We start from the raw sequence: 25610 nt of genomic DNA on the forward strand, positions 1-25610 counted from the left end.
AGCCTTTTATAACAGTTCGAGCGTCAGCGGACCGCTGCGGCCATACCCACAGGAATCTAGAACAAGAATCTACAGTGACTAAGATGTATTTGTATGCACCATCAGGTTGGAGTGGACCGCAATGGTCCAGGTGCACACATTGTAGTGGCCTGCTGGACACTTAGGGGGATGTCTGTGGTCTGTGGAGGGTGTTTGATATTGGAGCCTTTTATTTGCTGGCAAATGTCACAACAAAGGACGTACTTTTTTGTCCGTCTGCATAGACCAGGCCACCAAAAGCGTTTCTGTAAGAGTGTTATTGTGGCCGAAATACCAGCATGTTCAGAAGCGACACCCTCATGCGCTGCTTTTACTAGATCTACTCTCTGGTCTTCGTTGGGGATCACTTGATCTCCAACCACAGGAATTGTTGCGTAGGCAACATTCTATGCACTGATATGGTAAGAATAATTTGTAGGGTATCCTTTCGGGAGGGACTTGCCTTCAGCCGAAGCTTTCACGGCAGTCAGTATTTCATTATCCAATCTCGTCTGTGAATGAGTCACTGCAGCCACAGAAGCTGTAGCTACTGCAGATTTGGCTGCTTCATCTGCCAAAGTGTTGCTGATAGCGAGTACTCCTACACGTTGATGGCCCAATGTATGTACTACATGGACACACAGTAGCTAATCCTTAAGGTCAGCCACCCTTCCCCACAATGTTTTGTGTTTTATGGTGTTCCCTTTGGAATCTCTAAACCCGTTCAGCTTCCAATGATTAAGATAATCATTGTATGACTGGACGCAGTAGTACTAGTCGCAGAGTATTAAAGTCAGGCATCCTGGCTCTGTGTGTTCTAGTGCTAATATAAGGGCTTAAAGTTCAGCCAACTGAGCTGTGCAGTCCCCTAGGGTCTGCGTGCAGGTGTTGTGAAGGTGGAAGACTCCATCTTCCATCACACCGCTCACGGCTGCGCAAGCGGCTGAGTATTGATGTTTGGTACCTACAGCTGGTTGTGCTGAACCATTAGTGTAGATGACAGTATGGTATCTGACAAGTGGCAAGATATTTAGAGGAGCAGGGTACCCCTGTTCATACTGGAGAAACTCTTGTGTCTGAAGTTTTGGATCAAAGATGTAATCAACATCAGTGGCGGTCAGAGACATTGGCCACTGAATCCAACATGGATTTAATGCTTTAGCGTTGGGAACGCTTGCTTTGGTGACAGCCTCTAAGGCTGGCACCGGGGTAACAACAATAATGCGTTTCCCTTGGGCAAGTGGCCTCTCCTTTATGACAGCCATTTGAACTGCAGTCAGAATCTTTTCTGTTGGTGCGAAACGTTGGTCTGCATTTGAGTATAAATCTGATTAATATGCTATGGGTACCGTGTCGCCATCATTGAAGGTGACATAAGTAAATCCAATGGCACCAGCAATTATTCTGATGACCAAATTCGTTTTATTGTCATGTGTGTGCAAGTGTTTAGCTTCTAGCATGTCCTATTGCAATTCCCTAAGGATGCGCGTGTGTTCAACTGTCCAGTGTCTGCTAGAAAAGTTTGGCAGTATCAAGTCATAAAGTGGCTTGATGCGCTGTGCATAGTCTGGAATGTATGTTCTGCCAAAGTTGAAGAAACCTAGTAATGACTGTAGTTTCTTGAGAGTGTTAGGAGGGTGCAATTGTGCACATTTCTCTAGAAAGGGCGGGCCAGGCTCTTCCCCTCGTTCGATAGCTCGTATCCCAGGAACAATACACTGAGAAAGGCAATTATACTTTTCTTAAAGTTGAATTTGTAACCGAGGTCTGCAAATCCCAAAATGATCCGATCGACCCTTACAAGATGAATGTTGAGGTCGTCGTCTGTGAGGTATATGTCATCCACGCAGGATAACGCCTCGGGATCAATATCATGTAATATTGATGTTACATGGGCTCAGAATAGCCCTGGGATGTTCTTATAGCCTTGGGGTAAATGGCAAAAGCGTTTTTGTGAGCCAAATGAGAATGCACTCAGGTCCCGACTTTCATGTGCTAAGTTCTGGCAGAAAAACCCATTAGAAATATCTAACGTTGTTTTATATTTTTTACGCACTATATTGTTTATTAGTGCCGTGCTATGTGAGTTTTGTATAGCATATGTACATGTATGACTATTTAAATGTCTGTAATCTATGATTATTCTGTAGGAATGGTCTGGCTTTGCAACGGGGAATAACGGGTTATTCTTTGCAGATGTACAGGGCTCAATTACTTCCTGGTACTCGAGCTGAGTGAGGATCTCCCTCACCGGAGCTTTTGATTCATGTTTAACAGGATATTGTGGCTGAGGTTGTGGTGTAGACCTAATAGGAATTACATGACAAGGAGAGTCCTTGTCCCAACCTACACGATTGCGGTATAACGCAGGTGCCTGCAATAAAGCCCATTCAACAGCATAGGCTTGTTTTTCTGCTTCTGGAACAAGATTAGAGAAAGAAGGCAAAATGACATCTTCCCCATGTGGGAGCTTACGCACGTGCTCAGGTGGCCAGTCTCTTTCGGCCAACAGGATATCACTAGTAAGTTCATCCCAGAATATCACACCAATGGTGCGATCTACATCTCCCTCTATTTGAATTTTTAAATCATAAACCCTGTCGGGTGGGAGAACGTGGCCGTCAGCAGTCTCAACTGCAATAAAATCGCTAGTTGCTGTTGCATCCAGATGATCTTTCAGACTCTGGCGACATATCGTGACCTCTGCTGCACTGTCCAACAGTGTCATTGCCCATGTCCTATTCTTCAACAACGTTCTCAAGTGTACTGGCATTTTTAACTGACAGTGCTGCCACCTTTTTCTTTTTAAACTGTGGCTTCTGCTGAGGAGTCTTTTCTTCTTTTTTGACTGTAGACTGTGTTAAGTCTTTCTTTTGTTTCACGTATTCAGGACGTCAAATAGGACGGCACCATCTCTCGCTATGTCTATCCGGTGCATCCTGAAAGGAACGAGAGGGACATGAATCAGTATATCTATCATGAGTTTTTATATTTTCTCTATTTCTGAGATTGTATCTCCTTTCGGAGTTCTCCGGGTGTGGAGAAACAGCTCTCTTATTTCGCCTATCCTTAAATTCTTTTTGTTTTTCCCAGTGCTTTTTAGAGCCCTCTTGTGCCTGCTTTGTACCTTCCATAAGGATGGTACTTTGTAATTCCAACTTCTTTGGTTTAGCTCCCAAACTATCCCGCCCTATACTAGTATAGGTGTCGGAAATTATTTTTGGTAGCTGTGTCTCTTGTTCCGAATTTGGAGTTTCTGGGAGACGCTGGCGTATAGCCAGTGCTACTGCTTCCCCCTTAACGTTACTGAGTATTATTGAGGAAACTGCGTCAAAGTTACGCATTAATTTCATCCCCAAATCTAAGGCTGTTGCAGCCCGTGCTCTTTCTGTATTTGTTTTAACACTTCCGTTAAATTGGCAAGTGTCGGGGTACCATGTATGGTAGTATATATAGCAGCGATGACTGTACCCCATGTGGCGCAGTCATCCACTGAGGGAATCATCCCGAAGGGCAAGCACATTGTGAGAAGTCTATGTTTTTCCTGTGGTCCTGTATGGGGAAGTACAGCTTCCAGCTGGTTTGTTTTCTGGGCTATCCAGAACTGTATTTTCTCTTGTTCTGTGGGTATTTTACCCATGATAGTATGCAGTTTGTGGATTAATCCCAGTAGCCAATTGGTATCCACCAGGTGCTGGTGGAGCTGGACGCGCTGGTGTTGTGTTCAAAGTTCGCATTACGAACTGGACTAGTCGTCTATAAAGTGTTACTAACTCATTATATAAATTTCGCAGATCTGCTATTGGCATATTTTGTATGCCTGGGAGGTGTGTATGTCGCAAACATAGGCCACGTTGGTCCATCATTACTTAAAGGACCTAATCTCACTATTTGTAATACATGTGGTAGGGCGCCTTCAAACCAGTTCTGATGCTCACGGTATGTGAGCGATATTTCATGATACTGGTATGCTTGGTACAGTTGACGTACATTTGCAATTTTGTATGTGTTCTTTGGTTCACCTCAGGAAAGGTGACCCAACAGTAAAATGTTTCTGTTTGGTATGCTTCATTAGCTTCTATTAAAAGAGTAACATCCCCGCCCTCTTCTGTAAGGCCATGCACTAGCATGTGTCGTGTTAATGCTTGTCTAGCATTCTCAGGAATTTCTATGGTGCTAGCCATATTTGTAACATTGGTAAGAGAAACGGAACACCAAATGGGGAGTATAGTCGTTTTATGAGTTCGAGCTCGAACAACCTACAGCCTAATCAGGTGTTACCTTTTCAGCTGAGGAGGATCTTCCCAAAGACCACGGACGTCTCAGTTTAATGGTACTTAGGGAACCTGTTGTCTGTGAGACAGTGATAGTCAGGGTATCCGTAAATTGGTGCCTAAACACCATCGTTGGTGGCGCCATGTCGTAGTTTGGACTCTTGCTCTAGGCAAGACTGCTGGTTTAAGGATGACAGTACTTATGTGTGTAGGCGACTATGCCTATCCTACCACAAGTCGCAGCTGTCATCCCAACCCTTCCGGCTCACTAGCGGCACCTCACCAAAAACCCAAATAGTAAAAGGTGATTTGTGGCAGCCTTTACGCATGGACTCGAGAGTATGACATCTCAGGGACTGTCGTGGTTAAGCGGAGATTACCCCTTTCTCACAGATATTTCATGTCTCATCCAAACACAGGCAATAGCGAAGATGCAGTAAAGTTTCAATAGTTTTTATTTAACACAACTGCAATCTGCGATAAGTTGCATGGGCTGCAATGATTATGATAATGAACAGTGCAAGAAACAGAATTGTAAAGACAAGAGTCATTGGAACAAAGACCCCCACCATCTTGCAATAACATGAAAAAACATAAAGGGGGTCATTACGACCTCGGCGGTCTTATCACAAGACCGCCGAGGTACCGCCGTGCTGAAGACCGCCAGTGGTGGCGGTCTTCCGCGCCGCGTATTATGACCGCTGGCAGCCCGCCATCATTTTTCGTATGGAAAGCCGCCAGCAGCCATACTGGCGGACGGCGGGAAAGTGGAGGTTGCTCAACCTCCACCGCCACGTCAACAGAACACCGCCCACTGAATCACGTCCCATGATTCGGTGTGGCGGTGTTCTGGTGACGGAGCTGCCCCCATGGATCCCAGCCCCTCCCGGAGGATCAACGGACAAGGTAAGTTGATCATCCGTTAGGGAAGGGGGTGGGTGGGTGTTGTGTGCGTGCATGGGGGTGTGCGTGTGAGAGTGTAGAGGGGGTGAGTGAGTGAGTGTATGTGTGTGGGGGGTGTTGTGTGTATGGGAAATGTGTGCGGGTCGGACGGTGTGCATGTCTGTTTGTATGTGTGCGGGTATGTGTTGCTGGGGTGTATGTGTGCGTGTAGGGGTGTGTATATGTGCATGTTCGAGGTCCGGGTGGGGAGGGGGGTTGTGCCACCTTTGGGGGGTGGCAGGGGGGTGGGGGGTGTTGGGGGAGGATTCGTGGAGGGTTGCGGGGGGTGGGGGAGACCCCTATCAGTGCAAGGGAAGGAATTCCCTGGCACTGATAGTGCCTACCGCCATGGATCTCATGGCGGTTCCCACCACCCCAGATCCATGGCGGTATGCAGGGTCCTGATACCGTCGGCGGTCTAGTGACGACTGCCGGGCTGGAGACAGTAATCTCCAGCCCAGCGGTCTTCACCGCCATGACGATCGGAATGGTGAAGTGGCGGATGACCGCGGCGGTAACCGCCGCAGTCATAATTCCATTTTTTTTCCGCTGGCCTGTTTGCGGTCTTACCGCTGCTTTACCACCGACCGCCAGGGTTGTAATGAGGGCCAAAGTGTGTAATATGTCCTAATACCCTATCATGATAGGCCTAACCTCCTACCTAAAGTAGAGCTGGGTATGTTAAACCTAATCTGCCAATGCCATGTCCATGAGAGGAGCCACCAACCCTCGTTACCTTGGAATGAGGTCTCTATTTCAGGAGCACGAAGACTGAGTCAGCGTCAAGACGACGTGCAGCATCGATATCAGCGATGGTGGCGATGCCCTCTAGTCGGAATCCCTCTGATTATCTGTCTAAAGTGTGATGTATTTATACAGATCAACTTGGATCCCTGACTTAGGTGTGTTCTCAAACAGTAGATACCAGCATGCTTAGGGCGGCAATTATTATATAAACAATTCCCTCGAAAGCATGAAGAGGGAAAGTCCCTAAATGTGAACACCTACCGTTTGTTTGTCTTTGTCACTTGATTTTGACGCCTTAACGCAGTGGCACTGATAATGCAAATCATAACAAGTGGCCTAACTATAAACAAGGCAGCCATCTTAGAAGAATTAAATAATTAAATGGGCGAAGACAGAACAAGCTAAGTAGGTTAAAAGTCACTAGGTGACTGGGACACGAATCCGCAAGCCAATGGCTAAGCTAACTCCTGTTATCCCATTAAAACAAACTAGGATTCACTACAGTTACACGTGTCTCACCTGTGTGTCATTGGAAGTACTGACCTATAACTGATGTTCTTTTGTCCACATCCTCATCCTCTGTCTCCTCATCCTCACTGTTTTCAGGGTCCACTGCTGTCACAGGGGCATTTCTGATCTCCTCCTGCAGATATGGCACATGTCGTCTGAGGGCCAGGTTGTGCAACATGAAGCATGCTACTACTATCTGACAGACCTTCTCGGGTGAGTAGCACAGGGATCCACCTGTCAGATGGAGGTATCTGAACCTGGCCTTCAGGAGACCGAAGGTCCTTTCAATAATTCTTCTGGTTCACCCATGTGCATCATTATACCAATTCTCAGCCCCTGTCCTGGCATTTCTCACAGGGGTCAGGAGCCACGATGGTTTGGGTAGCCAGAGTCACCTGCAAGTATTGAGGGACAAACATTAGCCTTACACAATGGTATGGGGTTAACTCCTGAAGGCACACACTGACATACACTGGGTGGGGACTCAGGCTCACCTATTAGCCACACCCTGTGCCTCTGTAGTTGTGCCATCAAATTTGGGATGCTGCTATTCCTCAGGACGAAGGCGTGATGCACTGATCCACAATATTTGGGAGTGACGTGGGAGATGTACTGGTCAGCCAGGTACACCCTTTCCACATTGAGTGAGTGAAAACTCTTCTGATTCCTGAACTCCTGTCCGTTGTGGCGGGGGGTGGACAAACGCTATATGTGTTCCGTCAATCGCCCCAATAATATTAGGTATATGTGTCAGGAGATTACCCATTAAATCAAACTTCCACAAGAGCAGATGCCTTTACCCAACTCCCTCCAACAGATGTATGCTCAGACATTACTGATTATCTGAACCCTACATCCGCTAGGAAGAAAGGGGAAGGGGAATAGAAAAAGAGAGACCGCCTCCAGATCCAGTTCCAGCCTGTGTTTACCACTTGAAGATAGGATATTCAGTGTGAGCTTCTGTAACCTGCACCTTTCTTCTTAGTGGGATTTCTTTAAAGGAAGGACCTGTAGTCGGGTGAAAAGAGCATAGATAAGTACATTCCTACTGCGCATTCAACTGCTCAGCCATTCACATTCACCCAATTCTAACATTCTCCTCACCTGGATCTTTTGAGAGACTAGCTTCTCTCTAAGAGAACAATGTTAACTTAATATCTTCTTTTATCTAGGAGTCAGAGGTATCCAAGGTTCTCTGGAGAACACTTCAAAGGTTCCTAAATATACTATCTACTAATGTCTTTTGCAGGAAATGAAAACTCCTCAAGGTTCAGTTTTCTCAATCACAGTCTCTAGGAATTAGTCTGAGCACTGAGGTTTGTCTCTAAGACTGGCAAGTCTGCAAGGCGAAGAGTTTTTTAATATATATGTACATATATATTTTGGCAAGTCTGGAAATCATACAAAAGGATTCCTTACTGTAGTTGCTTGAAGTTCTGTTAAGCCAAAACAAATTCTCCTTAGAAAGCCGATAGCCAGTTGTTGGAAGAAGGAAGAAATTCAGCTTCTCTAGAAGGGAAAAAGTAGCTGGTGTTCACACCATAACAAGAAAAATAATTAATTACTCAAAACTGGAAGAATTCTCAATGAAACAGAGTGCCTCAGAAACACTGCTCATTCTCCTCAGGATGATAGTTGAAGTGCACAGCTCAGAAACAAGCTGGAGGGAAGCTTTAGCACGAGACTAAGGTAGAAACACTAGAGTGCTGACCTCACGAAGATTTGGGGCCAACATCTTGAGTGGCAGTTAAACCGGAAGAAGCTAGTTCTAAGAACAGCCTCAGCAAGAGCCAACGGTAGTGAGGACGCCACTGCAACCACCGTAGGAACAAGGAAAAGGGGAATTGTTTTTTGCTGAGGGAAGAACTTAACAACACTGGCAATAGTTTTCCTGACAATATGTCCCATTGCATAGAATACTGCCTTGACAGTGGCCAAATCTTCCACCTGGGGGAAAGCAATGTAGCCGCTCATGTGTATGACCAAGGCAGACAAAACCATTGCCAGCAAGATTGGGAACATTGGCTGTGACATTCCTGCTGCCAAGCCCACTGTCTCTTGGAAAGAACCAGTTGCCAGGAAATGGAGCACAGATAGAAGTTGCATAAGAGGGGGGATCCCAGTGGGATGACGGATAGCTGATATCAGATCAGGCTCCAATGGAGCACACAGCTCTGTGATTGTGGCCCTGTCCATTCTATAGGTCAGTATTATGTGCCTGTCCTGCAGTGTAGCCAAGTCCACAAGGTGTCTGTACACAGGGTTTTGTCTCCTCTTCCTATTCATTCGCAGTGGTAGGTATCTAAGGGACACAAGAGTGAGTAGGGTGTCACAATTTGTACAATGGAACCGCTACCTCAGTGTACATGGAGCCTTAATGTGTTGGCACTATGTGACTGGCAACGTATGTGCAAATCATAGCAATGACGCAGTTCTTGATTATCTGAATGTTGTCCACCACCATAAAATGACAACCGCCTGTCCTGTATGTAGGGACAGGTGAAAGTGAGGTAACTCCGCCTACATTGGGCGTCATGGCGGAAGGCGGTCTTGCACCGCCGTGCTATTCCTCATTGGCTAATATGGGGCTCTATGGAGTACAGTAGCCAATGGGGATCACTGGCGGCAGATCCAGTGTACAGCGCCGCAGACGTGACCGCCATTTTCTATCTATGACCTCACTTGATTCCTTACTTTCCACAGGACAACACCTACACAGCGTGTGCTGCTGTGAACTGTGTCTGGATACTGTCATGGCCCGTGTGACCGGAGAAAGGGCCCCTGCCTTCACTTCGGAGGAGTTGGAGCGCTTGGTGGATGGCATCCTACCCCAGTATGGACAGCTGTATTGGCCTCCAGACCGACAGGTGTGTACACCATTGGCATGATGCATGTGACAAGTTTGCATGGAGATGTGTGTACAAGCATCGTGACATTTGGGGGGGCGGTATATCTTATGGTAGTGTACATTGTGGGCGACGGGTGATGTGTGTGCAAATGGAGATAGAAATGGGATTTGTGGGTTAGATGTTTGACAGACTGGATTGTATGTGTAATGGTGTACTCCTGTCTGTATTACCTCTGCAGGTCAGCGCCCATCAAAAGAAGGGATTGTGGCATGCCATCACCAAGGACGTGCGGACCCTGGGGGTCTACAGCAGGCGAAGCCCCCACGGTAGGAAAAGGTGGGAGGACCTGAGACGCTGAGCCCAGAAGACCGCAGAGGCCCAGCTGGCGATGGCCTCCCAACGAGGGTGGGGTGCCCATCGGAACCTGACCCCTTGATGGCCTGCATATTGGCGGTGGCCTACCGAGAGCTGGATGGGCACTTGAGGGCATCACAGCAGCCACAAAGGGGTGAGTACAGTGGGCGTTACAACTATAATTGGTAGGTGGCATGGGATCCTGGTGGTGGGTGTCAGTTAGTGGCTGCCCCTTAATGCCAGGTCAGACATTGCAGCGTGATCCAGCTAAAGGGTAATGGATGTACTGCAAAATCTGGTAACCTAGCTAGGTTGCATTTAATGTCAGACAGGGCTAAGGGGGTCCCAGGAGGGGTGCAGATGGCGGTGTTTTTTCTCTCATCATGCTGTGGTACCTAGGGAATGGAATACCAGTGCGATGCACTTGTACTCAATCCTGATCCCTGTGTGTGACGGTAATGTGTATGCCATCTGTGGTGTTGGTGCTATAATTGCCCCACTGCTCCCTTTCTCCCACTCCCTTTTTACTTCTGTCATCCTGTCCATGTGTGCATTAGCATCATCTGGCGGAGGAGCAGGGGCATCCCACAGGACCCAGGAGGCAGAGTCCACCGAAGCCGAGGGAACCAGTTGGACGGAGGGCGAGGGGAGCATCAAAGCGGAGACAGGAGGTGACTACACTGACTCTGATTCCTCCTCTGATGGAAGCTCCCTGGTGATGGCGGACACCTCTGGGACTATCCCAGCTACAGGTACAGCCGCCACCGCCATACCAGCACCGCCCTCCCAGTAGCCCCTCACCAAGTTGCTGGTGCCCGCTCACCCAGGACGGTGGGCATCTCCTTCGCCTCAGCCACCTCAGGCCCTGCCCCAGTCAACCCTGCTGCCCTCAGTGAGGAGGCTATTGACCTCCTGAGATCCATCTCTGTAGGGCAGTCAACCGTTGTGAATGCCATCCAAGGTCCGGCATCCCAGATGCAGCAATGCATTCCTGGATGGCATCCACAGTGGATTGGCAGCCCAACAGATATCGTTTCAGGCTCTGGCCTCCTCTCTGATGGCAGCCATCATCCCTGTTACTACCGTCCCCCCTCCAACTACCACTTCCCAGTCCCAGTCTCCTCAACCCCGACCCATCCCATGCACACATACAGACAAGCATGCACACAAAACATCATACAAGAGTGGCACAGACAAACACAAGCAGCACATTTCAGGCCACAAGCACTCACACAAACAACAGACAGTTGCACACACAACAACATCCACTGCATCCACTGTCTTCCCCTCTTCCTCCTCCTCCCTCACAGTCACATCCACACTCACACCTGCATGCACTGCATCAACAGCCACCACCATCACCACACCAAGCAGCACACACACCTCACTTGCAGACACCTCCACAACATTCATCCATGTGTCCCCTGTGTCCTCTCCCACCCTGCCTGCCCCCCCCGCGACACAAACGCATGCACTCAGACTCCCAACAGCTATCCACCCCACATCAGCACACTGCCCATGCACCCAAGTCTAGCAGACGTTCACCTCCAACAACCACTCCCTCAACCTCCATTGCCATCCCTCCTCCCGCCCCACTGTCCCTAAGAAGCTTTTCCTTGCCCAACTTGACCTCTTCCCTCCCCCTCCACCCCTCCATCCTGCCCTTAAGAGCAGGGACCCAATGACCCAACCCAGCACCTCAGCCAAACAGTCAACGGGGACAGTGGAGGCACCTCCTAGTCTTGGAAGCAAAAGGGAAGGATCCCACTATACCACCCAGGAAAGGGAAGGATCCCACTCCACCACCCAGGAAAGGGAAGGTTCCCACTCCACAAACTAAGAGAGGCAAGAGGCCCCCTCCAACATCAGTGGCCAAGGAGCCCTCACCTCCAGCAGAGGCTGGTAGGGTAACACCTCCAACAGCAGTGGGCAAGGAGCCTTCACCTCCAGCAGGGACACAGAGCCCTCACCTCTAGCTGGGACACATCAGCCCTCACCTCCAATAGAGGGCATATAGCCCACCCACCAGGGACTGTTATACAAGGAGCCCCGTCAAGTTCCCCACCTCAGGGACTGTGACCTTGCACTCCCCAGCAAAGGAAACTGGGCATTGAGCCCCCTCCAGAACCAGTGGGCAAGTTCCCCACCTCAAAGACTGTGACCTTGCACTCCCCAGCAAAGGTAAATGGGCATGGAGCCCCCTACAGAACCAGTGGGTAAGTTCCCCACTTCAGCTTAGGTGCCCCCCACCACCCTTAGGTGCTTTCCCTTTTCCAACATGATTCCCCTGCACAGTGTAGTGCTGATATTGTCAGGAAACAAGTTGGGACTTGGACTGTGCCATGTGTCCATGTGGGACTGTTATACTTTGGACTGGACATTGGCCCTTTCTGAACATTTACTCCAATTTCTTTTTATCACATGGACAATATGGTGGCTGTTGGCATCAAATTACAATATCAGTTATACCTATGGACCTCATTACAACATTGGCGGTAAAAGCCGCTTACCGCCATGCAGAAGACCGCCAACACACCGCCGCGGCAGCGGAAATCCGCCACAGCTATTATGACCCACATCTCGGAATACGCCAAAAGTCAGACACCCACACAAGTCCGCCACACCAAAGGTCAGTGATAAACTGGCAAAAACAAAACCTCCACCATCACGCCAACAGAAATACGCCCACACTATCACGATACACGAATCCACGCGGCGGTCTTTCAACCGCTGTATTCCATTGGCAGTACACACCGCCGCGCTCAAAATACACACACACTTACAAAACACAGCCACATTGGACAATTCAAAATACACACACCTGATACACATACACACACCACTCCCACACACCCAATACAATATAAAACACACACCCACATCACCCACAAACCCCCACGACACAAAATTCCGAAAGAAGGCCAGAGAGAGACACCACCAGCAAGAACAGCAGCATCCAAAGGTGCACAACACCATCACCCACAGAACTTCCACGCACCTCACACAACACACCACTACATATCACCACACAATCCACCCCACTCATCACCTACACCACCCCATGGCACGGCAAAGACACCCCAGGTTCTCGGAGGAGGAGCTCAGGGTCATGGTAGAGGAAATCGTCCAGGTAGAGCCACAGCTATTCGGAGGACAGGTGCAACACACCTCCATTGCAAGGAAGATGGAGCTATGGCGAAGAATAGTGGACAGGGTCAACGCAGTGGGACAACACCCAAGAAATCGGGAGGACATCAGGAAGAGGTGGAACGGCCTACGGGGGAAGGTGCATTCCGTAGTATCAAGACACCACCTGGCGGTTCAGCGGACTGGCGGTGGACCCCCACATCCTCCCCCACAACTAGCAACATGAGAGGAGCAGGTATTGGCGATTCTGCATCCTGAGGGCCTCACAGGAGTAGGTGGAGGAATGGACTCTGGTAAGTCAAAGCTTTACTATTACATCCCCCACCCTACCTGCATGCTATCACATACCCCCACCCTCACCCTCACTCCCAGCACCCCAACTCCTCACATATGTCTCAACATCACAAACCACACATCCCAACACCAAGCCCTGCATGCTACAACAAAGCATGGACACCCATCACCAAAACATGCCCATTGCACATACCCATACACCCCCCTAAACCATCATCACACAAGCTCCCACACAAGAATGCTAGCACTGGGGTACACGGTCACCCACCCATTGCACACCATTACACACACAGATTTAATAAACACCCTTTTAAACCCCTGCAGGACCCCTACCCAACGTCACCGGACAGGAGGGTCCACAAATGTCCACACCACCAACAGAAGAGGCCCACATTGATGACAGCAGCTCTGTCCAACTGGATCTAGATGACCAGCCCGGACCATTGGGGACCTCTGGACAGTCGGTTCCCCTCACACAGGCACAGGCCATCACAGACCTTCCCCCCTCTGGAACACCAGCACAGCACCCACCCAGCGGGCCCATACCTCCGTCCCCAGGACACGTCAATCAGCAGTGTGCCCACTACTACAGGGAACCCGGGATAACCCACCACCCCAACAACAACAGGGACCTGGGGGCAGTGGTAGTGGGCACACGGTCCAGAGGACGGAGGCCCAGGAACACAGGGGAACTGGGAGGGCTGCTGTGCGACAGGGGGCGGACAGGCCAAGGGAACCCACTCTCCACGAGGCCCTCTCCTCCATCATGGGAGCCTACCACCACTCCTAGGAGACTATGGCAACGGTACTGGCCAAGTTTCAGGAGAATCAGCGCATGCAGGAGGAACAGTATATGGGCTTCATGGAGGAACTCAGAACCATCAGCTCCACCCTGGGCACCATCGTAGGGGTGCTGAAGGAACTACTCAACACCAGGAGGGACACTGTGGCACTACAAGGGGCCCCTGACACTAGCATGGACGATGAACTGCCCACCACCTCCGCTGGCGCTAGTGGACAGGACGCCCTGCCACAGGACCACCACACCAGCACCTCACCCCCTGCAGAGGGAGAACCACCCCGCAAACGGTCCCTGAGATCCAGGACAAAGACAGAGCACGATGCCAAGACCCCCGCCAAGAAATGAGACCACCCTGATTGTCATCCTACTGTCCCACTTTGTCACCCTGTCCATAATTAAACTACCCCAGCTCCACTTCCTATGCCCATATGGGCAATGCACCTGTGAGACTAATAGACTGGACTCTGCCATTGGACACTCCTCTGCCATCACCCCTCACCATTTCACTACCCCCTCCAATATTGAGCATTTAAATAAACACACCTAAAGCACAAAACAATCTGGAGTCTGTCTGTGATTTCCAAATAGTGTATTAGCAATTACAGTGCTAAAATGTTTTTTAAATAGTAATGTCAACATACCTATGTCACACAGCTCTAGTCCATGAGGAATCTAAGCAGATGTCACACAGTGGGACCCACATCTGTGAAATCGTAAGGGAAAGTGACAACTCAGTGACCATACACTGGGTGAAAACGACAGACAGGAGAGAGGTAGTAGTGTCAAAGTACATGTAGTAGGCAGGTTTGTAATCCTACCTGTGTCTCACTGGAAATATTGCAGGATCACTGAGTCCCTGTTGTGCATGTCTTCTTCCTCTGCTTCCTCCTCATCACTGTCCACAGGCTCCACAGCTGCCACAACACCGCCATCTGGACCATCCTCCTGCAGAAAAGGCACCTGGCGTCGCAACGCCAAGTTGTGAAGCATACAGCAGGCCACGATGATCTGGCACACCTTCTTTGGTGAGTAGAATATGGATCCACCTGTCTTATGGAGGCACCGGAACCTGGCCTTTAGGAGGCCGAAGGTCCGCTCGATCACTCTCCTAGTTTGCCCATGGGCCTCATGGTAGCGTTCCTCTGCCCTTGTCCTGGGATTCCTCACTGGGGTCAGTAGCCATGACAGGTTGGGGTAACCAGAGTCACCTGCAAATGGCGAGGGACAACTGTTAGACACACACTAACCTGTAGGGATAACCCCAGACCCAGACAACCATTCCTAATGACTTGCTTCCAGGTGCTCACCTAATAGCCACACACGGTGCCTCTGGAGTTGACCCATCACATAAGGGATGCTGCTATTCCGCAGGATGTAGGCGTCATGCACTGAGCCAGGGAACATGGCATTCACATGGGAGATGTACTGGTCTGCCAAACATACCATCTGTACATTCATAGAATGATAACTCTTCTGGTTTCTGTACACCTGTTCACTCCTGTGGGGGGGGTACCAAAGCCACATGGGTCCCATCAATGGCACCTATGATGTTGGGGATATGTCCCTGGGCATAGAAATCACCTTTCACTGTAGGCAAATCCTCCACCTGAGGGAAAACGATGTAGCTCCGCATGTGTTTCAGAAGGGCAGACAACACTCTGGACAATACGTTGGAAAACATAGGCTGGGACATCCCTGATGCCATGGCCATAGTTGTTTAAAAAGAGCCACTTGCAAGGAAATGGAGCACTGACAGCACCTGCACTTGAGGGGGGATTCCTGTGGGATGGCGGATTGCTGACATCAGGTCTGGTTCCAACTGGGTACACAGTTCCTGGATTGTGGCACGGTCAAGCCTTTAGGTCAAAATCAAATGTCGCTCCTCCATTGTCGACAGGTCCACCAACGGTCGGTACACCAGAGGATGCCGCCATCTCCTCACATGTCCCAGCGGACGGTGCCTATGAAGGACAACAGCGAGCACAGAGTCAACCAACTCAGAGGTATGTACCCACAGTTTACACAGAACACCATCCATGCACAAAAGGTGGCCTGTATGTGTGTTGAGTCTAGGCCTAGGTATGTGTGACGCAGTTGAAAATGAAGCCATGTGGGCCCCTGAAATGGCGGCTGCCTGACCTCTAAAGTGGGACAATGGGATGTGAGGTAACTGCGTTGTACACCGTCGCGGTAGGCGGTCGAAGACCGCAGCGCAATGCTGCATTGGTTAACATTGGACCCTATGGGTCCCAGGAGCCAATTACGATGTACGCCGGCAGTGGCGGTACGCACCGCCGCTGACGTGACCGCCATTTTCTATCTGTTCAATCACTCGATACCTGATCTTCGACAGGAGAGGACCTACACTGCAAGTGCTGCTGTGACCTCGGTCTGGAAGAGACAATGGCTCGTGCGTCTGGGGAAAGGGCCCCTGCCTTCACATCGGAGGAGTTGGAGAAACTCGTGGACGGGGTCCTCCCCCAGTACAACCTACTCTACGGTCCTCCAGACAAACAGGTAAGTACACAGGGAGCATGTTGTATGGGCTAGGCCTGTGTGGAGAGGGCTGGATGTAAGAAGGAAGGGGGCAGAGTGCTGCGTGCATGAAAGATGGTGAATGCATGTGCCACATGGCAAGGGTAGGGATGGGGGCCAATCACTTTGATGGTGCAGTTGGTAATGACTTCTCTTTTTCCCCTTTACATTTCATGTAGGTCAGCGCCCACCAGAAGAAAGATATTTGGCGTGCCATCGCCAAGGACGTCCGGACCCTGGGGGTCTACCACAGACGGAGCACCCACTGACGGAAAAGATGGGAGGACATTCGCCGCTGGAGCAAGAAGACGGCGGAGGCTCAGCTGGGGATGGCCTCCCAACGTGGGAGGGGTGCTTGTCGCACCATGACCCCCCTGATGTTCAGGATCCTGGCGGTGGCCTACCCGGAGTTGGATGGGCGCTTGAGGGCATCACAGCAGACACAAGGGGGTGAGTACACTCTCATTCTGCTGACTTTGTGTGCAGTGGAGGGGTCTGGGTGGGGGAGGAAGGCTGTGGGTTTCCCTAGGCCAGGGCGAGTTCCGTAGGCAAGGCCCCTCCGTAAGGCAGACCATGTGGCACCCCACCCCACCTCTGTAGAGTGCCAAGTACAGCTATTCATGCCCCTGTGTCATCTATGTGTGCAGATTTCGTCCATAGCCTTGTAGGCCATTTCCCAGGAATTGAACAGTGGAGCCCAAGAGCGCGGCGTAGTGCAGGGGCTTCTGTGTCTGTCGTGTCTGCCAACGGTAGCGGTAATCCATGCACTCAACATGTCTTTCTTCTGTCGTCCCCCCCCTTTTTGTGGTCTCCCTGTTCTTGTGTGCATTAGCATCATCAGGCGGAGGAGCAGTGGCACCGGAGCACGAGGGAGCTGAATCCCACATGGCCCTGGAGGGCGACACTACGGACTCGGAATTCACCAGTGGGACAGAGACTGAGAGGAGCTCCACGGCGGGGACAGGAGCTGACACCAGCGACACGGACTCGTCCTCTGATGGGAGCTCCCTTGTGGTGGCGGCAACATCTGTGCCCCCTGCATCTACAGGTACAGCCACCACCCCCCCTACCAGCACCGCCCTCCCAGCAGCCCCTCAGCCTTCGCCCGTGCCCGCTCACCCAAGAGGGTGGGCATCACCTTCGCCCCAGGCACCTTAGGCCCTGCCCCAGTCACCCCTGCTGCCCTCAGTGAGGAGGCCATTGACCTCCTCAGGTCCCTCACTGTTGGGCATTCTACCATTTTGAATGCCATCCAGGGTGTAGAAAGGCAGTTGCAACAAACAAATGCATTCCTGGAGGGCATTCATTCTGGTCAGGCGGCCCTTCACCGAGCTTTGGCCTCAGCACTGATGGCAGCCATTGTCCCCGTCTCTAGCCTCCCCCCTCCAACTTCCTCCACCCAGACCCAATCCCCTGTACCTCTGCCTATCCCAAGCACACCATCAGACCAGCCTGCACACACCTCAACACACAAGGAAAGCTCAGGCACACACAAGCACCACACATCCCACAGGCACTCACGCAAGCAACACACACATGCAGACACACCAACATCCACTGCCTCCACTGTGTCCCCCTCCTCCTCGTCTCCCTCCTCCCTCCCAGTCTCGTCTACACTCACACCTGCATGCACTACCTCTACAGCCACTACGTCCCTCACCAGCACACCCCGCTCACGTGCAGTCACCACTCCCACTACCATTCACACGTCCCCTGTGTCCTCTCCCAGTGTGTCTGTGAAGCCCCCTCCCAAGATACACAAACGCAGGCACACTCCCACCCAACAGCCATCCACATCACGACAGCCTCCAGCGCATGCACCTTCACCCAAAGTCACCAAACGTACACCTCCTACTAACACCACCTCTTCCTCCGCTCCCAAACCCCCTCCAGCTACCCGTCCCAGTGTGTCCAAAAAACTTTTCCTGTCCACCCCTGACATTTTTCCCACACCTCCCCCACCCCGTTCATCTCATAGGTCCCGAAGTTGCACCTCAGCCACAACATCTCCGGGACCAGTGGTGCCTGTAGTCACCGGTATGTGGAGTGCACCGGCCACCAGGACAGCCAGTGTGGCACGGAGCCACAGCACAGACAGTCCCCCACCTGTAAAGCATCAGAAGTTGGCCAGTGCCCGGCGGGAGAGGGGGAAGACTCTAGCCACCAAAGCCGCTCCCAGGGGTCCCGTTGGGAGTGTGGAGTCTGCTGTGACACCTTCCAAGGTGGGGAAGGGCCACAAGAAACCCGGCAAGTCTGGGAAGAGCAGCATGGCAGAGAAGACCGCCATCATCCCCGCTGCCCAGGAGGCCACTGCCAGCCCCAGCCCAGCTGCCCAGGAGGCCACCACCAGCCCCAGCCCAGCTGCCCAGGAGGCCACCGCCACACCCAGCCCAGCTGCCCAGGAGGCCACCGCCAGCCCCACCCCAGCTGCCCAGGAGTCCACCGCCAGCACAAGCCCCGCTGGGCCATGAAGGACCGCCAGCACAAGCCCCGCTGGGCCATGAAGGACCGCCAGCACAAGCCCCGCTGGGCCATAAAGGGCCGCCAGCAGCTGAGAACCTGCAATGTAGACCGCCATCTGAAGCACCGCTGAACAGGGCACCGCTATCTCAAGCACCGCTGAACAGGGCACCGCCATCTGAAGCCCCGCTGAGCAGGGCACCTCCATCTGAAGCACCGCTGAACAGGGCACCGCCATCTCAAGCACCGCTGAACAGGGCACCGCCATCTGAAGCATTGCTGAACAGAGCACCGCCATCTCAAGCACCGCTGAACAGGGCACCACCATCTCAAGCACGGCTAGCCCATGAGCGGCAGGGGCACTGACGCAACTGGGTCCGTCACGGGGTGAGTGATGCACTCTGGGCACCAGTCCCCCTCCAGAACCAGTGGAGACTGTCATCCACTTGAGAGACTGTGGCTTTGCACTCCCCAGGATTGAACAGTGGGCAAGCCACCCACTGTAGAGACTTGAGAGACTGTGGCTTTGCACTCTCCAGGATTGAACAGTGGGCAAGCCACCCACTGTAGAGACTTGAGAGACTGTGGCTTTGCACTCCCCAGGATGTGACAGTGGGCATGTGGCCCCCTCGTGGATTTGGCGTCATGCACTCAAGCGGCTGAGGTGCCCCTCCTTTCCCTCCCCCTGAGGTGCCTGTTTTCGTGCTGTCTGATGCCCCTGCAGTGTTCTCTCCGTCATGGTTGGGGATCTTGTGTGGGCCTCGCCCATACCGTGTGGTCCCAGTGTTCCACGGACTTTCTTTGTGCAGTACCTGGACTACTATGCCTGGTATTTATTTTGTACATTGTGTATATATATTTTTCTGCCTACTTATTTTTAATATATTCCGATGGTTACACTCATTTCCTTTGGTCTTTGCATTCCTCCGGAGGGCTTTGGGGGGTGTAACTGTGATGTATTGATATGCATTAGTGTGTGTGTTGTGGTGGGTGAGGGTGGGGGTGTTGCATGTGTGTGACCCTGTTTTTTGCCTCACCCCTCCCCTGTGTCGTAGGTGCTGTACTCACTGTGGTCTTCGCCGCCGGCGTTCGTGCTCCTGGTAGAGGAGCAGGAAGACTATTGCAGGGAGAATTTGGAGTTCTGGTTCCATGGTGTCCTCGTTCCTCGTGGAGTGTGTAGAGGTGAGCGTTTTCCCTTCGAAATTCCTGTTTCCGCCGTGTTTTTATCCGCGGTGAATCCGCCCCGGAAAAGGTGGCGGATTGGACTGTCATAATAGTGTGGGTGGTACATTGTCTGCCGCCTGTCTGTTGGCGGTGACCACCGCGCTGTTTGTTTGTACCGCCATGTGGTCTGAGTGTTAAAGTGGCTGTCTTTGTTGGCGGTTTCCGCCACGGTTGTAATTGCAATTTTTTAACCGCCGGCCTGTTGGCGGTCTTACCGCCGCTTTAACACCGTCCGCCAGGGGTGTAATGACCACCTATAGGTTGTCCTTGCATTATTATGACGTGGGTCCTGTGACATTGGTTTTCCTCTGCAGCTGGTTGTGTGTATGGTGTGTGTGTTAGAATGGTGTGTTTTGTGGGTGTGTGTCTCACTCTCCTTTTCCTCCCTCCCTCCCTTGTGTGCTAGGCGGCTCTACTCACCGTCGTCGTCTTCATCGGTGTTGGTGTTCCAGGTGGAGCATGGCATAGAACAGCATTGGGAAGACTTGAAGTTCCAGTTCCATGGCAGCGTTGATCTTGTCTGTGTCTCTGATGGCGAGTCTTGCGTCTTGCATGCAGGGTTTCCGCAAGGCTTTTGATGGCGTTTGTACCGCCCCAGAAATCGTGGCGGTTTGCTATGTTATAATATGGTGGGTGGTACCTTGGCTGTTGATGGCTGCCGTCTTGGTCAGTGGTGTTAACACCCTGGCGGTTGGTGTGGCATATTGGCTGTCTATGGGAGTTATCACCGCCTGTTGGCTGTATTACCACCACTTTAACTGTCACCACCATTATCATAATGACTACCATAATCATTACAGTTTTTCACACCTAACACTCAATTAGTAAAACATTTGCACAGTCTGGGAGGGCACCTCATGATTATCCTCTTCTATTTCTTGTAGATCAAGCAATCAGATGACCAGAGAAATATTTTTGTCTTTGCTAAGATGGGTGGTCATTCTTTCTACAGCCATCAACACCGTGCAAGCACGACAGGATGGGCTAGAACGTTACTTCCACTGCCATGCAATGACCACTTTTGCTACCAGCTATAATTGATAAATCAACTTCCAAGTTCTGGGGTTGACCACTAACCACACATCAGGTCATAAATCCCACAATTGTAAGGCCGGATTGATTTCTATCATGAACTCCATTATTGACTTTATGGAGGAATGCACTCCGTTCCAGTAAACAATTAAACTTAGACAATTCAAAAAAGACAGAGGGAAATATTTACAAGCCCGTAACTCCTTTCTGTGTCACATTAGCGTCATTTGTTTAACACTAATGTGGCGTTAGGAAGGTTTTTTGCCATGCCATATTTACAAAGTGATGCAATGCTCGCATTGTGCCACTTTGCACCCCCTTGTGCCATATTATGCCTGCGCCAGGCATAATGTAAGCAAGGGGGGCGTTCTGGCACTAGGAGGTCTGCAAAAATGGCGCCTTGAAATCTACAAGATTTCACTGCGCCATTTTTGGTGTCATTTTTAATGCCTGCTCAAAGCAGGCATGAAAATGATGCACCCATAGAAACCTATGGGCCTTCTTGCACTTTGCTACACTCGCGTCAAAACTTTGACGCTAGTGCAGCAAAGTGTCACAATAGCATCAAAAATTCTGACACTGTTGTCCTAACACCTGCTGTGGTGGGCTCCATTGTAAATACGCCGCACCAATGGTGTTGTTAGGAGGGTCAGGGCGACGCAAGAAAACTGGGATTTCAGCACTTATGCACCAATTTCTTGTAAATATGCCCCAAAATGTGTAGGGAGTTCGCTTCACACACTTCCTCTTCAACACCTATCAGGGTACCAGGAACATTTTGTGAAATTTGTAAGAAATCAAATAGCCCCCATCATGATTTGCAGATGATTCCCTTCTTTTTGGAGCTGCCATAATAGCTGGCTACGTCACCAGCAAACGGATTTCATTAATTTAGATCCATAGCTTGAGAGAATCAAAAAACCTTATCTGGTGATATCAAAGCTTACAGATTCCATCAAACCTTATGCTTGCTTACAATTCTCAGATTACCTAATATGGTTGTTCATGAACATGCTGGATATCATTCTGTAATATCCATTTTTGGAAGGACAGGCTCATATTTGCCAGTTCGAACTCCTGGTTGTTTTGTAAGTATCAGCAGGAACATGGTTATCTCATTGCATGCACCCACAGAGCGCTAGTGATTTGAAGGTGAGATGCAATTTGGTGTATCTTTTTTGCAACCATGTCAAATCCCACAGTAATATTCCAGTCAGGGCGTTGTCTGTATAGAACCTGTGCTTGTCAGATTCTCTCTTTGGCAACTCTATGACTATCTGTAGTGGGACAATCTTATAATAATCCATTACACTTGGGAACTCTAAGCCCCCCTCCCCACAAAGCCCTCACTAGTTTGCCAACAATCTGGTGGTTGTCCACTTCCGTATGAAGCCCCCTTAATCTTTCTGGAGGTCAACATGGGTCTTCTTTTCTATTTTGCTTATTGAAGCTTGGGATACCTATAGTAACTTCGGTACTGTGGACATTTTAATCGCTGTTATTCAAGTCAACCAGTAAATGTAAGTCTTGTAACCATCTCATGTCGCATTATACATCTTTAAGTACATTTTAGAATTCACTTGTGACAGTGACTGCTTATCTGCTTTACTAGAGTGATGTCTGCACACTGCAGCATGGCCCCAACTTCTGACGTGGTCTCTGAAGCAAAAAAAGAAAGAGAAAACTGATTTAGGTTTGAGGGTACAGAAAGAGACAGGATTTAAGGAAGAAGAAACAATACAGATGGAAAAAAACTAAACAGAGAAAAGTAAGGAAAAGGGACAAAAGAGGAAACAGAGGAGGGGTTGAGATCCAGAGAACAGGAGGAAGGAAGCCGAACTAACATTAAAGATGCAAAACCAGGTTTTATGAGTGATAAGCATCTCCCAGCGCTTAGCCAGTGGGAACCTGTAATACCTATAGTCTGGAAGGAGACACCTAGAGGGAAAGCCCAAGTCCTGAGATGAACAAAATCTAGACTGAGAAGTGGTGGCACCCTCATGCTTCCACCAGCTAATGGCAAGCAACCTGGCCACAATGCGAAGATGGGTTTACAGAGCATGCCAATCATTGATGCACCATTCCATATTATATGAACGAATTTGGCAGTACCTTTAGTGCCCTCTAATAGAGAATACAAATATATATTGGTAAGCTTAGATTCTTCCACCTAATAACCAGAAGCCATACCTCTCAGACAGATCGGAACCACACAAATAGCTACTGTGATAACAGATGTCTTCTCCAGAACCAATTATCCTAAAGAAATGTTAACTTATTAGGGTCCCTCCTTTGTCTTCAAATTGACGGCTCAAATCTGTGAGCAACTGGACATAAAACAACTCCAAACTTCTGCTTACCATCCACAAACTGACAGATTAGTTGAAAAATATGATACTACTTTAAAACTAACTCTAAAAAAGTGATATGGAAAGTAGAAAGTGGGACAAAATACTATCTATTGCCCTATTTGCCATTAGAAGCTTAACTATAGCAAGCAAGCACGGACTTTTCAACCTTTAAGTTAATGATCGGAAGGAAACACCTTAATTTTTTTGAAATGATGAGGGAAGTATCGGAGGAACACCCCATTAGTGAAAAACCTCTACTCGTGTATGTCAGACCACTACAAAAACGTCTAGGCAAAATAAGCGTATTACTTTTGAGAGGGCTCAGATGCATCAGCATCATTATTATCAAGGCAATACGTTAGGAGAATTCCAATTGGGTGACTGGACTTTACTGTTATTGGCAACCACTGAAAATGAGATGCAGGGTTTTATAAGGTTCTCAAAAAATCTAAAATGTCACCTTTCAGATAGACGAATGCTCACAACCCTGGATATGTCTATAGCTGATCAACAGGTGGAATTGCATAAGGAATGCAGACATCTCACCTCTTTTGTGATTCGAGAGAGCACGTATTGCAGTAGACGCCTGTCTTTTGGGCTGCATTTGTGTTGTTTGTGTTTTATTAAGTTACGAATGTGTTATTAGGGACTTGGTGCAGTGGTTTGCTTCCAGGATTATATTATGGTTTACGGGGGAGAATTTAGCTTACCATGAAAAGAGGCTCAGAAAATCTTCGAAAATTCTCGCAGGTAATAGGTGCACCTTAAGAAAAGACATATAGATTTGTGCAAGATGGGGTACTCTATCTAGTTCACCACATGTCTTAAAAGGGCATTGAGCCATAGAAAGTGGAATGTTCAGATACAAACTATAGAGGAATAGAACATAGAAGGCCAATTAACGTCCAACCTCCCAGCCCAAACCCACAAATACATTTTAGAAAATTGCCCTGTGGCTGTTCTTAAAACTATTCTAACACACTGTCAATTAAGTGAAGGTTTTAGAATTACTCTAGTACAACTATTTTCATATACTAGTGCTCTTACTTAATCAGATGAACATGCTCCGACTTCTTAGATTAACTGTTTCATTGGGTTTACGTTTCCCACAGCCAAGTGTGCAATCACAGACTTAGGTGGGGTGGGTCCTGCCAAGTGCCCAACATCAGCAATAATGAAAAACTGACTTTGAAGTGGGTTACTACGAGGCTTTATATTCATGTCCTTAACATTACTGCCAAAAACTCAGATTAATTCATTGACAATGACTGTAAACACTTTTAAGGTAATGTATGTGAGCTATTCAGAATCTCTTTATAGTTGATGTTTTCGTTCACCTTGCATTCCCTCAAACGATATGCCTTTCTTTGAGGCTGTGTTTTACAGTTTTGTTTTTTATGCAACATATGGCTTTTCCAGTTTGCTTAAGTTGAACTGAGCCACCTCTAGGTGTCTGCATGAGTTCCTGTTGGATACGGGGGTTCATGAAAGAGCAAGATTAGGAAGCCTCGAGAAAAAACCCATAACCCATATACTGAAGTTGAGGACTATATATGGGATAGCCATTGTGGGAAGGGAACGTATTAATGATGATTGAAAAGTATATTTAAAGACTACATTCTCCAGAAGGTAGAATCACACCCACCAGCTGACATCATACATTCTCCGCAGGAGGATAGACTCCTGTGTTTGACAGGGCGACAGCATCTAGCGCTGGAGGCCCTTCTTAGAGTGGACACATTCAAAGAACTAGTGGAGGTGTAAATAAAGTTATGGTACCAGGAGTGGTAGGCATCACAGCGGAGTTCTACCAAGCGATGCCTGCTCTCCTACTTGAGAGGTTGCTGGTAGTATTTAATGATCTTATCAAGCTACAAGAGTAACCCTTAAACCCATGGGAACCAGGGGAAGGAACAATCTTAATGCAACAAAGGTTCTCATTGCTTTCATTTACTAAGATGATATTTCCATTAAAAATACTAAAAAGCCTCATGCACTTAATAGCATGTAGAAATTAAATCACACTAAGCCACCTTAATTGACTATTAGCAATTTATAAATGCAAGTGTTC

Source organism: Pleurodeles waltl, chromosome 4_1 (genome assembly GCF_031143425.1).
Source record: "Pleurodeles waltl isolate 20211129_DDA chromosome 4_1, aPleWal1.hap1.20221129, whole genome shotgun sequence".
Classification (NCBI taxonomy): Eukaryota; Metazoa; Chordata; class Amphibia; order Caudata; family Salamandridae; genus Pleurodeles; species Pleurodeles waltl.